The following is a 16,644-nucleotide window of genomic DNA, read 5'->3' as shown; positions in this document are numbered from 1 at the left end:
ATTCCACATTCTAGAATTGTCTGCCCAAGAGAGCAGAAGATGGAGGCCTTTATCGACTGCAGTCACTGCAGAGTCATTGTGTCTCCAAGGACCTTAACTCCTTAATACTTCTGGCGTGTATCTTTTGTGACAACTCAAATTTGCCTGTGTTTCTAGTGGTTTGGAGTGTTAGAAATTTTGTATGGTGTTTTCTTCACATTTCCTCCCCCTCCTTTTTTTTTCCTCTCATTTCTGGTTGTGGAACACATACCTACTTATTTAATTTGGTAAGTTTGCAACCTTCTACTTGGTTGACTATAACTCGTATCTATGAGCCTGATGTGGGAAGAAAAGGGCTCATTTCTTTTTGCCCCCTGTGATATCTTGCAATCTCTTTCAGCTAAACAGCCCCTGTTAGAATTCACACACTAATTCTACACAGTCCCACATACCCATGCTGATGCTGTTTCCGCAAGATAAAAATCCCCAATCTCATAGAACCTCTCCCAAATTTCTTGGACTCTAAGGTCCATAATTTCTATCACTCCTGGACTTTGGGGAATGCTGGGGTCAGTTTTGCCAATTCTGTCCTTTATACAAAAGCCCTCTACAATGTCTCTTGCCAAGGTTGAACAAGGTTCGTGAAACAGATGCTGTTGTATGCTGTTCAGATCATCTTCAGGAATGAGAAACTAACTCCTTCAGCTACTGAGGATGCTGCTGGAGAATGGCCCCTAGTTGTCTGTCTTGCAGATTTCCTGGCTGAAGAACGGTGCCTTTCCCAACGTCATGCCTCTTTACAAGTGCAGCCTGTACCAACTAACTTCACAGTGATTCAACTCAACTCAGATAAACTGTGCAGAGCCATTCCAGCTCTAGAGTTTATAGGCTTGACAGCTCACCTCTTCCTCATCCCGTTCTTCCTTCCTTTCTCTCTTCCATAGGAAGTTGATCTCAAGAGCACTCCCTAATAGGCATCCTTCTTTCTGCAGAATCAACCTAAGGATAAACAAGTCTTCTCTATTCTTGAGAGGTGGGGATATCCTCTCCCCAAAACAGAGTACTTCCTCAAACACAACTTTTCTCCTTCCTTCTTTTTGTATGTACTGGCTGGAGCAGAGTAGGGACTAGAGACAAAGAGACTTACAGAATGATGGTTATCTAGTATCTCTAGTATCTTCCTGACCATGGACTCAGGTTTTACTTAACTCTTTTCATCCCAGGTTGTGCCTAAGCCCCCGTTAAAGGAAAATAGTTAAACTCCTCTCAACATCCAGTGACTCTTAATATTTTTTCTTTCTTTCTGAGGGCACCAGCTCTTGTATACAAGCTTAGGATTTCATTTGTTTTTATTCTTCAAGACAGCAAAAAGTATTTCTTTACTTACAATTAAGAAACTATTGTAACTGATTGAGAAGCACACATCTAAACTAAAACATAATTTATACACATCTGCAACCTGCATTCTGTTTGTGTATTTAGTAACATCCATTGGCAACACAGTTGAATATGTCTGAACTTTCACTAAGTTTAAAAACAAAATCAGTTTGTTATTTTTTGCCATGAGCAAGCACAAATACCCCATTTCTTAAATAAGTGACCTTTCAAATTTTCAGTTTAATATATTACTGCTCTTTTGCTTGTATATTTAATATTTCACTGCTTTGTCTTCATTTACCCTTCAGTTCCTGAGGTGAACATTCTGACCTAGAGCATACTAATTACTTGGCTTATTAGCTTCACATTATATCAGTAATGGGGTGATAACCAGCATAATTACCATGACTTGAAAAATTATGCTTTGCTTTACTATCATGAACTCTGAGTTGTTTTCTATTTTTTACAACTCTTCTAAATTGTTAAACACAATTTTCATATGTTTAAATTTTTAAAAAATATATTTAAGTATATTTTTTTAAATGCTCTTTTAATATGAGCTTAATAATCTACTATGTACAAGAATAATAATGCAACTGGAATTTTGATAACATCTTTTATCTTTTCAACTCTATAAATTTGTTTCATATATATTAAGATTTTTCAATTACTAAAGTATCTTTAGCATTAAATTGAGTGTTTTTTAAAGGTGTTATAAATCTAATTTAATTTAAAAAATAATTCCCAATTTTCATGTCTTAATGGTATATATAACACAATGTCAAAGTGAGTAATCTGGAGATACTACCAACTGATTTCCAAAATTGCTTCATCTACATGACTAATTTTATGTCCATCAGACAATCCACAAACGTCCTTTCCAAACCAGCATGCTTAATTACTTGACGGGGACGTATGGTAGAAGTCACCATTCTTGCCTTGCTAGAAACTACAAACCATTCTTGCTTTTTTGTTTTGTTTTGTTTTTTGTTTTTTGAGATCATGAAATTATAGAAACAGGCAGCAATCTAATGAAAAATCCAATAATCAACTACTTACCCTTTGTAAGGCTGTCACAATGTTTATTAACATCTTTATAAAAAAAGTTGACACCAAGTCAGGGATTTTTTAAATAAAACTTAATATTTTTTTCCATGCCTGAATCTCACTAGGAATAGTTATAAATTTGTTTATAACAACATGTTTTTGTGCATTCTTCAGTAACTCATGCAAAGCATTAATGCATTCATTGAATTTATTCTGGTTTAACAGAATTAATATATTGAGTAACAAGAAATCTGACAAACACAATAAAACTTATTAAACAAGGGGCAAGGGAGAGAGAAGAATTTTAGTTAGGTAAAAGAAGCAGATATTTCATATTTCTTAAATGAATAAATAACATTGCTAAAATCAATCAATGGATTAATTAAACACATATTTATTTCATGTCCATTCTGTGTAAAAGCATGTTTTAGGTGTTGGAGGAATACAGAAAATGAAAGAAAATAAAATTTTATCCATATGTGGGCCCCTTCCTAATTTGGGGTATATCAAACTATAAAGAATAAATAAAACACTGATATAGATGTAAGTATAAAGACACATATCACCAAAGAAAAACATATAAAGATGGGAAGTGGAAATGAAATGTTGAGGTAAGTGTGAGGAAGAAATGTTGCTTTTTACAAATAAGGTCATTTGGAGAGGTTTTACTAAAAAACAATTACAACTTAGCAAACAACCTTGAAATTTAGTGGCTTAATACAAGAAGCATTATTATTATTCATAAGAGTGTAGGTCACTGGGTAAATCTGCAGTTCTGGACCATGCACAGTGGATTTTAGCGAATTTATTCATGCTTCTAAATTCACATGGTAGGTTGGGTTGACTGGCTAATCTAAGACAGCTTCCCTCACATATCTGGTCATTTTTAGGCTATTGACTAGGATGACAGGAGTAACTGGATCATGTAGCTGTCATCATCTGGTAGGCTAACAAGATACTTCACTTGGCAGCTTGCCCTGGTTTCAACGGTATGAGCAAATACCTAGAAGTTCTCTTAAGCCCAAGCTTGGAATTGGCCATCATTACTTGTGCTGCATTCTATTGGAAAAAGAAAATCACAAGGACACTCAGATTTAAGAGGAGGGAAAATAGATTCCAATTATCAATGAGGAACTCTAAAAAATGTTTATGAGTGTTATGGTCACAGTCAGAGAAAGACTCATGGCCATTTTTTTGTAATCTACCAACATGACATTGAAGCAAAATTCTGAAGGTTTGAGGATAAAACTTGATCCTAAGATTTCTGGCTAATAAAGTTAAAAAAAGTAAAATCAATCAGTTAAATTATTGCTAATTAATTTCTTAGAGGGATCCAATAGAATTATTATGGACAACATAAAATGAAAGAGAAGGATTATATGATTTTTTTCTGTATCACATATTTATTAAAAATATTTAGCGCATTCCTACCTACTATATTTCAAAATCTCTCCTATGCAGCAGGAATGCAGAACTGAGCAGAACAGTGTTCTCCTGTAGTGAGATTTTATTTGCCTAATCCCAATTGTTGGTCAGGATTTCTTCACTTCATCTGATAGCCCAAATGATCCCTTTTGTTGACTTTCCAAAACTTTGTATATTTCTAATATTATGAGACAGGTAAAAAGCAAACAATAACAGTAACTAAGTACTACACTAGATGAAATACAATACGCATAAATAGAGGCAACTAATCCAGGGAGGAAGGAAAATTTCCAGCAGGAATTCATGAGCTCTGTCAGGAGGATGAATGTTGACTACAAAGAGATATGGGGGCAGGAACTCATGATTTTGTAGTTCTTAAAAGAAGTCTAATGTGGCCAGGGTCATGGAGAGACGAGCAATGAAGTAGGAAATGGTAGTCTCACATTTGCAGGTTGTCTTTAAACACATGTCACCAGCACAGTGATGTTAGGCCTTAAGCTTTAGTATTTGTGACTCATGCGGATTTTTTGCATTGGCTATTATTATATTTTATGTTAGTTTTAGCAATCTCTGGCCACAGATAAATTAGCAAGCAAGAGCCTTGGGGAACAAACAACTACCATGGAAACCATGGTAAACATGGTCATAGGTTCCTTACTGTGTAGGCTGCAACAGAAGACCTGCTATTCCTAAAATTGCAGATGAGAGAGAAAAAGTGATAAGAGGGAATTCCAGATCCAGTGAAACACTGTATGAAATGAAAGGTCAGTAACAACGCTCACTGTTTTTGCCGGGTTCTTACTAAGCCAGCTCTGTTAAGTCATATCTTTAAACTTAAAATGCTGAGTTCCACATAAGTTATGGAAAAATAAATATATTGGGTATTCTGGCATTGAAATGTTAGTTCAATATGGCATTGAAATGTTAGTTCAATATGTACTAGATTATCAGTAAAATTCCATTCCTACTGATATTTTAAACTTACCCTTGTTAATTAGGTCATCTTAAACCATATAGTGAAAACTTGGCTCTAGATTTACTAATTTTAGAAGCCATGAATGTGAATTTTTATGTCAGAGCTTCATCCACAGGAGGGTGGTTAATTTTTTTATAGCAATTGAAAGCCTACTTTATTTCAAAATTGAATCACTCTTTCTTAAGTTTTCATAGAGAAACAACACAATAAAATTATTAAATTATTGTAAATCCAAAGGCAAAAGCCATTAAAAATTCCTATGCTTTGAATACACTGTTTTTGAGGAGTATATTACTCAGAAAATCAAAGAGTAACTAAAACTTTTGGGGAAAAATGCTTCAGTAATGAATATCAGAACTGATTAGCTGAAGAAAATGAGAATTTTCCTTCCCTGAGAGGTTCTTCTCTTGAAATAAGGGATTAAGGTCTCAAACATATAATAGATGAGTATAGAAAGGAAATGTATATGATCAGGGATATATTCTTGAAGATAATGATAAGAAAAGGTGGAAAGTTTGGTTCTTGCTAGATCAGAACTTCTTTCTAGACTCAGCATATAAAGAAAAACAAAATATCGCAAAGCAGACTGGGGTGACTGCATAAGAGGGAATCAACATTCAAATTCTTTTAAGATCCAACCACTTAAAGTTGGCTAGGTCTTTTTATTTATTTTGTTTTTATTTTTTGGGTGCATAGTCTGAGAATTGAACCCGGGTCACCGGCACCGAAGGCGAGTATCCTACCATTGAACCATCTGGATAGGTCTTTGTCTCTTATGATGTCTTTACATTTAAAGTCTGTTTTGTCCAATATTAGCATAGTTACTCTGATTCCATTTATGATATCATTACTACTAATAATGCAGGATTTATTCTTCCATTTTGCTATATAGTCTTTGTAATTCTTATGCCTTTTTTTGTCCCTCAGTTTGTCCATTAATATCTGCTTTCACATTTATTTGATTTTTGCGTGTGTGTTTTCCTTTGTTGAGGGCTGTATTAGTCAGAGTTCTCTAGAGAAACAGAGCCAACAGGAGATATCAGTAAAAATTAGATTTATAAAAGTATCTCATGCAACCATGGATTTGAAAGAGTCCAAATCTGTAGGGCAGGCTGTATAGCTGGCAACTCCAGGCAAGGGACTCAGTGAACTCAACAGGAGAAGCTCACTGGTTAAAAAAGAAAAAATGAAAATGCTCTCTTCTTCCTTAAAAGGCTTCAACTATTGGACCAAACCCAACTGATTGGATTCTCTCCTTGTGGGGTACAGGTCTTTAGTTGATTGTGGATGTAATCAACCACAGCTGCAATCAACTGACTGATGATTTAATAAACCAGCTTTCCAGTTTATCAGCCAGCCATGAAATATCTTTGCAGCTATGGTTAGGCCAGTGCTACCTGACCAGACAACTGGGCATCATTACCTGGCCAAGTTGACACCAGAACTTAACCATCACAGTTGCATTTTCATTTCTATCTGGGTACATCTTTCCTGTGTTTTTCTTGTGGTTACCATGGGGCTAAAATTTAACATTCTAAATATATAACAATAACATTTAATTTGACACCAACTGACTTCAATTCCATGAATATACCCTTATCCTATACTCCTCTGCCCCCCCATCATATTTTTGTATTGTTTACCAGAAATATCTTTTTCATTGTATGTCCAAAACCATAGATCTGTCCTCCCTCAATTTTTATGCATTTACATTTTAGCACCTGTAGGAAGTAAGAATGAAGCTACACACCAAATATACAATACAGTAGTACTAGCATTTATAATTATTCGAAGGCTTATCTTTACTGGAGGACTTCATTCTTTTTTGCCTAGTGTCCTTTCCTTTCAGTCTGAAGAACTCCCTTCAGCATTGCTTGCAGGACAGGTCTGCTGCTGATGATCTACCTCAGCTTTTTTTAACCTGAGAATGTCATTTTTTTTCAATGATTTTTTATTGGAGATATAATCATCCGAAGTGTACAATCAGTGGTTCATAGTATCAAAACTGAGCATTCATCATTACAATCAATTTTTGAACATTTTCATTATTCCAGAATCAATAAGAATAAGAATAAGAATAAAAATTAATGTAAAAAAGAACACCCAAAATATACCATAACTCCCATTCTCCCTTATTGTTTATTTATATTTCTTATCTTTTTCTTTTCTTACTCCTCCATCTATACACTGGATAAAGGCAGTGTCAATCACAAGGTTTTTAAACTCACACATTCATAACTTAAAAGCTTTATAGTTATTCAATCATCTTTAAGAATCAAAGATAGCATTACAATTGAACAGTTTCAGTTATTTCCTTCTAGCTACTCCAATAGACCAAAATCTGAAAAGGAATATCTATATACTGCATAAGAATAACCTCCAGAAAAACCTCTCAAATCTATTTGAAATCTCTCAGCCACTGAAACTTTGTTTCATTTATCTTCTCCATTTTGGTCAAGAAGGGTTTCTCACTCCCATGATGCCAGGGCCAGACTCATCCCCAGGAGTCATGTCCCATGTTGCCAGGGCAACTTACACCCCCAAGAATCATGTCCCATATAGGGGTTAGGGCAGTGAGTTCACCTGCAGAGTTGGCTTAGAGAGAGAGACCACATTCTGAGCCACAAAAGAGGTTCTCTGGGGGTGACTCTTGGGCATAATCATAAGTAGGCTGTTTCTCCTTTGCACGAATAGGTTTCATAAGGGCAAGCTCCAAGATCGAGAGCCTGTTTTCTGGGAACATCTTAGTATCTCCCTCATTTTTGAAAGAAAATTGCACCAGATATAAAGTTATTGATTGGTGTTCGCTTTATTTTAGCATTCTTAAGCATTTCAGCTCAGTGCCTTCTTGCCTCCATGTTTCTGATGAAAAATTGGAATTCAACTTAATTGAGATTCTATTGTACTTAACAGGTGGATTTTCTCTTCAAGCTTTCAGAACCCTCTTCTTGTCCTTTGCATTTGATAATGTGATAAATATACAGAATAGTATATGTATTAGTTAGGGTTCTCTAGAGAAACAGAATCAACAGGGAACACTTGCAAATATAAAATTTATGAAAGTGTCTCACGTGACCGTAGGAACGCAGAGTCCAAAATCCACAGGGCAGGCTGCGAAGCCGATGACTCCAATGGATGGTCTGGACGAACTCCACAGGAGAGGCTCACCAGCCAAAGCAGGAATGCAACCTGTCTCCTCTGAGTCCTCCTTAAATGCTTCCCATGATTGCATTTAGCATCACTAATTGCAGAAGACACTCCCCTTTGGCTGATTACAAATGGAATCAGCTGTGGATGTAGCTGACGTGATCATGACCTAATCCTATGAAATGTCCTCATTGCAACACACAGGCCAGCGCTTGCCCAATCAGATGAACAGGTACCACAACTTGGCCAAGTTGACACCTGTCCCTAACCATGACAGTCCACCCCTTGTCAACTTGGCACCTATATATATATATCACCTTAGACCATATTTAATTTCCAAATGAAAACAAATAAGCACACATTTTTTCTTTTACCTGACAATACTCAACTGTCCTGCATATAACTGGAAACACATTAAATCTCTCCAGAATAGGGTGCAAATCCTTGGGCAACATTCATTCTTAAACTTGATATCTTACAACTTAAATAGTATAACACAAACAAAACAGCATTACAGTCCTCGTTTCTGTAACTGATCATGTGGTCGAAGTTCATATTTATCACTACCTTCTTCCACTACCCATTCCATGTTCCCTTTACCCTCAGCAAGCACTTCAGCTGGCCGTTCTTCTTTGCCTGCTGGGGTGACCCAAACCTTCATTCCTGAAGTCTCAGAGCCATTAGTGGTCCTGCCTGGATTGTGTTGTTGCAGTTTTCCATTGATTTTAATCACAGGGCATGGTAGTACTAATAGACGCCCCAGGGGATCTCCTATATTCCAAGAAAACTCTTCTTTACCTCCATTATGTAGTTGCAGTCCTACTTCCTTCTGATAGTCAGGGTCAATTGCCCCAGACAATAATGTAATCCCCTTCTTGGTGTGTTGATCCAGAAGCATAAGTAGCCCAAAGTGGCCAGGTGGCAATCTTAACTTCCAGTTCAGTGGTATCACTGTTGTTTCTCCTGGAGAAAGCACACCCCATTTTGGAACTAAAACCTGTAGACCAGCAGAACTCAGGGTAGCAGGGACAGGAAGCAAAAATTTTCCTAGTGAATCAATAGGAGTAATAGTGAGTGGCACCACACCCATTTCCACCCCTTGGTTCCTGGACCCATGGATCCTGGCTATGGGAGAAACAGCACCATACAGCGGACGCTGATTCAGAACATACACAGCTTCCTGGAGAACATTACCCCAGCCTTTCAAGTTTTTGCCACCTAGTTGGCACTGTAATTGAGTTTTCAAAAGGCCATTCCACCTTTCTATCAATCCAGCTGCTTCTGGATGATGGGGAACATGGTAAGACCAGAGAATTCCATGAGCATGTGCCCATTCCCGCACTTCATTTGCTGTGAAGTGTGTTCCTTGATCTGAAGCAATGCTATGTGGAATACCATGACGATGGATAAGGCATTCTGTAAGCCCACGGACAGTATTTTTGGCAGAAGCATTGCGTGCAGGGAAAGCAAACCCATATCCAGAGTATGTGTCTATTCCAGTTAGAACAAATTGCTGCCCCTTCCATGAAGGGAGTGGTCCAATGTAATCAACCTGCCACCATGTAGCTGGCTGGTCACCTCGGGGAATGGTGCCATATCGGGGGCTGAGTGTGGGTCTCTGCTGCGGGCAGATTGGGCACTCAGCAGTGGCTGTAGCCAGGTCAGCCTTGGTGAGTGGAAGTCCATGTTGCTGAGCCCATGCATAACCTCCATCCCTACCACCATGACCACTTTGTTCATGAGCCCATTGGGCAATAACAGGAGTTGCTGGGGAAACAGGCTGACTGGTATCCATAGAACGGGTCATCTTATCCACTTGATTATTAAAATCTTCCTCTGCTGAAGTCACCCTCTGGTGTGCATTCACATGGGACACAAATATCTTCATGTTTTTAGCCCACTCAGAAAGGTTTATCCACATACTTCTTCCCCAGACCTCTTTGTCACCAATTTTCCAATTATGGTCTTTCCAAGTCCCTGACCATCCAGCCAAACCATTAGCAACAGCCCATGAGTCAGTATACAAACGCACCTCTGGCCAGTTTTCCTTCCAAGCAAAATGAACAACCAGGTGCACTGCTCGAAGTTCTTCCCACTGGGAGGATTTCCCCTCACCACTGTCCTTCAAGGACACCCCAGAAAGGGGTTGTAATGCTGCAGCTGTCCACTTTCGGGTGGTACCTGCATATCATGCAGAACCATCTGTAAACCAGGCCCGAGTTTTCTCTTCCTCAGTCAATTCACTGTAAGGAACTCCCCAAGAGGCCATAGCTCTGGTCTGGGAAAGAGAAGGTAATGTGGCAGCAGGAGTGGAAACCATGGGCATTTGTGCCACTTCTTCATGTAACTTACTTGTGCCTTCAGGACCTGCTCTGGCTCTATCTCGTATATACCATTTCCACTTTACAATAGAGTGCTGCTGTGCACGCCCAACTTTATGGCTTGGTGGGTCAGACAACACCCAACTCATGATAGGCAACTCAGGTCTCATGGTAACTTGGTGGCCCATGGTTAAGCGTTCAGTCTCTACTAAGGCCCAGTAGCAGGCCAAAAGCTGTTTCTCAAAAGGAGAGTAGTTATCTGCAGCAGATGGTAAGGCTTTGCTCCAAAATCCTAAGGGTCTGCGTTGTGATTCTCCTATAGGGGCCTGCCAAAGGCTCCAGACAGCATCTCTATTTGCCACTGACACTTCCAGCACCATTGGATCTGCTGGATCATATGGCCCAAGTGGCAGAGCAGCTTGCACAGCAGCCTGGACCTGTCGCAGAGCCTCCTCTTGTTCAGGTCCCCACTCAAAATTAGCAGCTTTTCTGGTCACTCGATAAATGGGCCGGAGTAGCACACCCAAATGAGGAATATGTTGTCGCCAAAATCCAAAAAGACCAACTAGGCGTTGTGCCTCTTTTTTGGTTGTGGGAGGGGCCAGATGCAGCAATTTATCCTTCACCTTAGAAGGGATATCTCAACATGCCCCACACCACTGGACACCTAGAAATTTTACTGAGGTGGAAGGCCCCTGTATTTTTGTTGGATTTATCTCCCATCCTCTGACACGCAAATGCCTTACCAGTAAATCTAGAGTAGTTGCTACTTCTTGCTCACTAGGTCCAATCAACATGATATCATCAATATAATGGACCAGTGTGATGTCTTGTGGGAGGGAGAAATGATCAAGGTCTCTGTGAACAAGATTATGACATAGGGCTGGATAGTTGATATACCCCTGAGGTAGGACAGTGAAAGTATATTGCTGACCTTGCCAGCTGAAAGCAAACTGTTTCTGGTGGTCCTTACTAATAGCTATTGAGAAAAAAGCATTTGCCAGATCACTAGCTGCATACCAGGTACCAGGGGATGTATTGATTTGCTCAAGCAATGATACTACATCTAGAACAGCAGCTGCAATTGGAGTTACCACCTGGTTGAGTTTACGATAATCCACTGTCATTCTCCAAGACCCATTTGTTTTCTGCACAGGCCAAATAGGAGAGTTGAATGGGGAAGTGGTGGGAATCACCACCGCTGCATCTTTCAAGTCCTTAAGAGTGGCAGTAATCTCTGCAATCCCTCCAGGAATACGGTATTGCTTTTGATTTACTATTTTGCTTGGTAGGGGTAGTTCTAGTGGCTTCCACTTGGCCTTTCCCACCATAATAGCCCTCACTGCACGAGTTAGAGAACCAACGTGGGGATTCTGCCAGTTGCTCAGTATGTCTATGCCAATTATACATTCCGGAACTGGGGAAATAACTACAGGATGGGTCCGGGGGCCCACTGGACCCACTGTGAGACGGACCTGAGCTAAAACTCCATTGATCACCTTGCCTCCATAAGCCCCCACTCTGACTGGTGGTCCAGAGTGACATTTTGGGTCCCCTGGAATTAATGTCACTTCTGAACCAGTGTCTAATAATCCCCGAAATATCTGATCATTTCCTTTTCCCCAGTGCACAGTTACCCTGGTAAAAGGCCGTCAGTCTCCTTGGGGAAGACTTAGAGGAAGGTTAACAGTATAAATTTGTGGCAGTGTAACAGGTTTCTTCCCCATAGGGACCTGGCCTCCCCTTCATTCAAGGGGCTCAGGGTCTGTAAACTGTTTCAAGTCTGGAAATTGATTAAGGGGCCATGAATCTGTGTTTTTGTATTTCAGGTTAGACTTCTGTTCCTTTGACCTAGAACTCTTTTGTTTATACAGCTCCAACAAGAATTTAGTAGGCTGCCCTTCTATTGTATTTCTAGGCACCCCATGATTTACTAGCCAATGCCACAAATCTCTGCGTGTCATATAATTTTGATGCCTCCTTTGAGTTTGTTGTCTATTATAATACCCACGTCTACCCTGTCTTTGGTGATTAAGTGCTGCCACCTGGCTTCTGCCAACTCGGGATCCTGTCATCCCCATTGTGTTTAAGGATTCCAGCTCAGTGACAGCAGTTCCTACAGTAATATCTGACCTACAGAGAAGTGCAACCACAGAGCTCTTGAGGGATGATGGTGCTAGTCTCACAAATTTATTTCTCACTGTTCTGGTAAAAGGTGCATCCTCTGGACATTCCTGGGGTGTAAGAGCAGGCTTTGCATGATAAATCCACTCTAACATCCCAATCTCTCTAAGCCTCTGGATCCCCTCATCTACATTATACCAGGGCAGTTCTGGCATTTCAACCTCAGGTAATGTTGGCCACCTTTTGATCCATGTTTCAACCAACCACCCAAACAAGCTGTTAACACCTTTTCTAACTGCTCTAGCTATAACACTGAATGCAGAATCTCTGCTTAGTGGGCCCATATCAATAAATTCAGCCTGATCCAGCCTTATATTCCTCCCACCATTATCCCACACTCTTAAAATCCATTGCCACACATATTCCCCTGATTTCTGTCTATATAAATTGGAAAACTCACACAGTTCTTTTGGAGTATAACGTACCTCCTCATGTGTGATACTTTGTACCTCACCTTTAGGGGCCTGTTGGGACTTTAGTCTAGTTATAGGTCTAGAAGAAATGAGGGGTGGTGGGGGTGGGTCATGAAAAGAATTAGAAATATCTTCCAAGTCTTTTGCTTCAGGGCTTTCATTTGCAGTTTCATCTGGTGAAACAGGATTAATAACTCTAGGGCTAATCCCTTCAGGAGGAGGTTGGGTGGCCAATTCCTCAAGGCAGGCTGGAGGTGGGACGGCTATGTCCTCAGGGCAGACTATTACAGGGTTATCTAAAGAAGGCTCAGCATGGTCTAGAGTTTCAACCTCACCCTCAACATCATTATCAATCAGTATGTCACCATCCCATTTTTCAGGGTCCCACTCCTTTCCAATCAATGCCCTCACTTTAACGGCAGACACCATGAAGACTGAGATTTCAGTTTACATTGTAAAGTTGCTACTCTAACAATAAGATTCTGAGTCTGATTTTCAGAGATCTCAAGTCTATGGCTACAGGAAATAAAATTTTCCTTCAGGATACTCATAGAAACCTCTACATCTTTCAGACGGCACTTAAGTTTCTTGTTTGAAGCCTTAAGCCCATCCCTTTCACCCTTTAATGTAGACAGTGTATCTAACAACAACCAACCAACATCTGTATAACTCTTATTTCTACAAAACTCTGTAAAGGTGTCAAAAACATTATCCCCCAGAGTCTGGCTTCGTATAAGCGAAGCATTAGGAGAATCGAATGATGATATTTTGACTATCTCCTTTGCCAACTCAGTCCATGGATTGGGAGTGTCATTCTGATTACGGGAATCAGAGTCCTTAGTGTCTCTGAGCCCAGTCAGAGTAGAAAACCATTCATAAAAAACCCATTTTTAAGATTCTGTTCCTTAAGAACCACTCCTGGTACCAAGATGTATTAGTTAGGGTTCTCTAGAGAAACAGAATCAACAGGGAACACTTGCAAATATAAAATTTATGAAAGTGTCTCACGTGACCGTAGGAACGCAGAGTCCAAAATCCACAGGGCAGGCTGCGAAGCCGATGACTCCAATGGATGGCCTGGATGAACTCCACAGGAGAGGCTCACCAGCCAAAGCAGGAATGGAACCTGTCTCCTCTGAGTCCTCCTTAAAAGGCTTCCCATGATTGGATTTAGCATCACTAATTGCAGAAGACACTCCCCTTTGGCTGATTACAAATGGAATCAGCTGTGGATGTAGCTGACGTGATCATGACCTAATCCTATGAAATGTCCTCATTGCAACACACAGGCCAGCGCTTGCCTAATCAGATGAACAGGTTCCACAACTTGGCCAAGTTGACACCTGTCCCTAACCATGACAGTATATTTTTCTTCATGTTTACCTTGTTTGGTATTCTGTTGGCTTCTCGGATGTGCGCATTCATGTATTTTGCTACATTTGGGAAGTTCTCTGCTATTGTTTCTCTCATATTCTTGTTGCCCCTTTCTTTCTTCTCCTTTTGGGACTCCCACAATATGTGTATTGATGCACTTGATGGTGTTCCAGAGGTGTCTTAGACTACTTTTACTTTTTATAATTCTTTTTTCTTTCTGCTCCTCTCCTGACTAATTTCAATTATCTTGTCTTTTTAAATTTGCTGATTCTTTCTCCTCTCAGTTCCAATCTGCTCTTGAAATCCTCCTGGGAATTTTTTGTTTCATTTATTTTTGTCTTCAACTGCAGTAATTTTGTTTGGATCCTTTTTAAATTTTCTTTATTAAGACTCTAATATTGCTCATTCATTGTTTTCCTAGTATCCTTTACGTCTTTCTGTTTTCCTCCCTCTCCTTGAGCATTTTTAAGATAATTTTTAAAAGTCATCTTTTTGGCATGTCCACATTCTGGTGTTCTTCCTTGGTGTCTTCTGGATTTTTAACCCCTTTGGTTGGGCCATCATTTCCCATTTCTTTGACTTGTATTCTTTTGTTACACACTGTGCATTTTAAAATTTTAAGTGTTAACTCTGGAATTCATTCTCGGAGATGTCTGTTTCTTGATTTTGTTCCCAGCTTCCAATTAAAGCAGACATTTTCTTGAGCTTTAGCCCTCCTACCTGCAGGCTCTGCCCAAGGTGAATGCAGTGTATGTGGTCTTCCCTGGTTATTTCTTGGATAGTGTCTTGTCCTGGACTTGTGCTTGTTAGTTGTTTTGGAGCTTCCTCAGTTAAAGTTTGAATGCTTCCTCTATTTGCCAGAAGACAGACCTCCCTCTCCACAATCTGCCCCCGATAATCTGCCTCTATAGTTCTTACCTCCTTTCATTGTCTCAAACTGCTTTCACCTGGAGGGCAAATTCTGGGAGGGGGCCATGCCAGAAAGGAGTACCCCAAGTCAATCTTTCCCAGATAAAACAAGGCTAGGGACCCATGACAGAAGAACACACTGGCTCAAAAAGTGCCTTGGGAAATGAATCAGGAGGGATGCAGGAACTTTTTCCGTGGCTCACCAAAGCTGAGTTTCCTATACTTGCTCAGCAAATGTGGCCTTTCTGTACCCCACAGCATTGAGAAATCATATTGTCTGTAAGTCTCTTCTGCTGCTATCTTTGTCCAGGGCAGCTTGGAATAATGTGCAAGGCGCCCAGAAGCCCAAGGTTGCTAATGAACAGCTGTGATCAGCAATTGGCTCTCCCCATCTCTGGTCTTGGGGAGGAGGATTTTTACCTCCTTTTCTGTCAGCAGTGAGTGAGCCAGGAGTTGGGCTCCCAGTGGCCTGCAGCCAGAGTGGGGGATGGACACTGGTAACTGTGCATATGGTAACTGTATCTTTTACATGATGCTTCTGTAAATGTACAACTCCTCTAATTAAAAAAAAAATAAACTGAAAATTGGTATTTGAAAAATAAAAAGATATTTAAAAAATGTAACAGAACGAGATGTTAGTCAAGGTCTGGGACATTCAGAAAATAAGAGAAGGCACTGTTTTGATGAATGTATGGCAGAGGAATTAGTCTTTTATAGGGTGTTATAGGCACGAAATTTATAACATAAGGACAGATTCAAATCAGAGATGTGTTAAGAGTGATTCTCTAGCTGAAGCAACTGTAGTTCTGAAAGAAAATCCTTCCCTGGGAGGTTTCATGAGCCAAAACAATTCAAATAATGTAAAATGGAAGCCGTCCTTGGCGCAGAGCAAAGCCAAAATAACCTTTCAAAAGAGACAGTGAAGGAGTCACTACCAGGGACTGTTTGCTTTTAATGTAGAGGCTTGAAATGAAGATTTTTTTTGAATATGCTCGCTAGATAAGAAGATCTGTTGATGGCGTTTGTTCTGGTTTGCTGGCTGCCAGAATGCAACACACCAGAGATAGATTGGCTTTTAATAAAAGGGGACTTATTTTGTTAGTTCTTCAGAGGAAAGGCAGCTAACTTTCGACTGAGGTTCTTTTTTACGCAGGAAGGCTCAGGGTGATCTCTGCTGGCCTTCTCTCCAGGCCTCTGGGTTCCAACAACTTTCCCAGGGGTGATTCCTTTCTGCATCTCCAAAGGCCAGGGCTGAGCTGCAAGTGCTGAGATGAAGTATGCCAAGCTGCTTGGGCTGTGCTACATTGTGCTCTCTCATTTAAGCGCCAATTATGTCAAACGCCATTCATTGCAGCAGGCACGCCTTCTAGCTGACTGCAGATGTAATTAACAACAGATGGGCTCCATGTACTATTGGCTCATGTCTGCAGCAACAAAACAAGGTGCCTTCACCTGGCCAAGTTGACAATTAAATCTAACTACCACAGGGTTG

Source organism: Tamandua tetradactyla, chromosome 3 (assembly GCF_023851605.1).
Source record: "Tamandua tetradactyla isolate mTamTet1 chromosome 3, mTamTet1.pri, whole genome shotgun sequence".
NCBI classification, from domain to species: Eukaryota; Metazoa; Chordata; class Mammalia; order Pilosa; family Myrmecophagidae; genus Tamandua; species Tamandua tetradactyla.
This window is presented reverse-complemented; position numbering follows the sequence as displayed.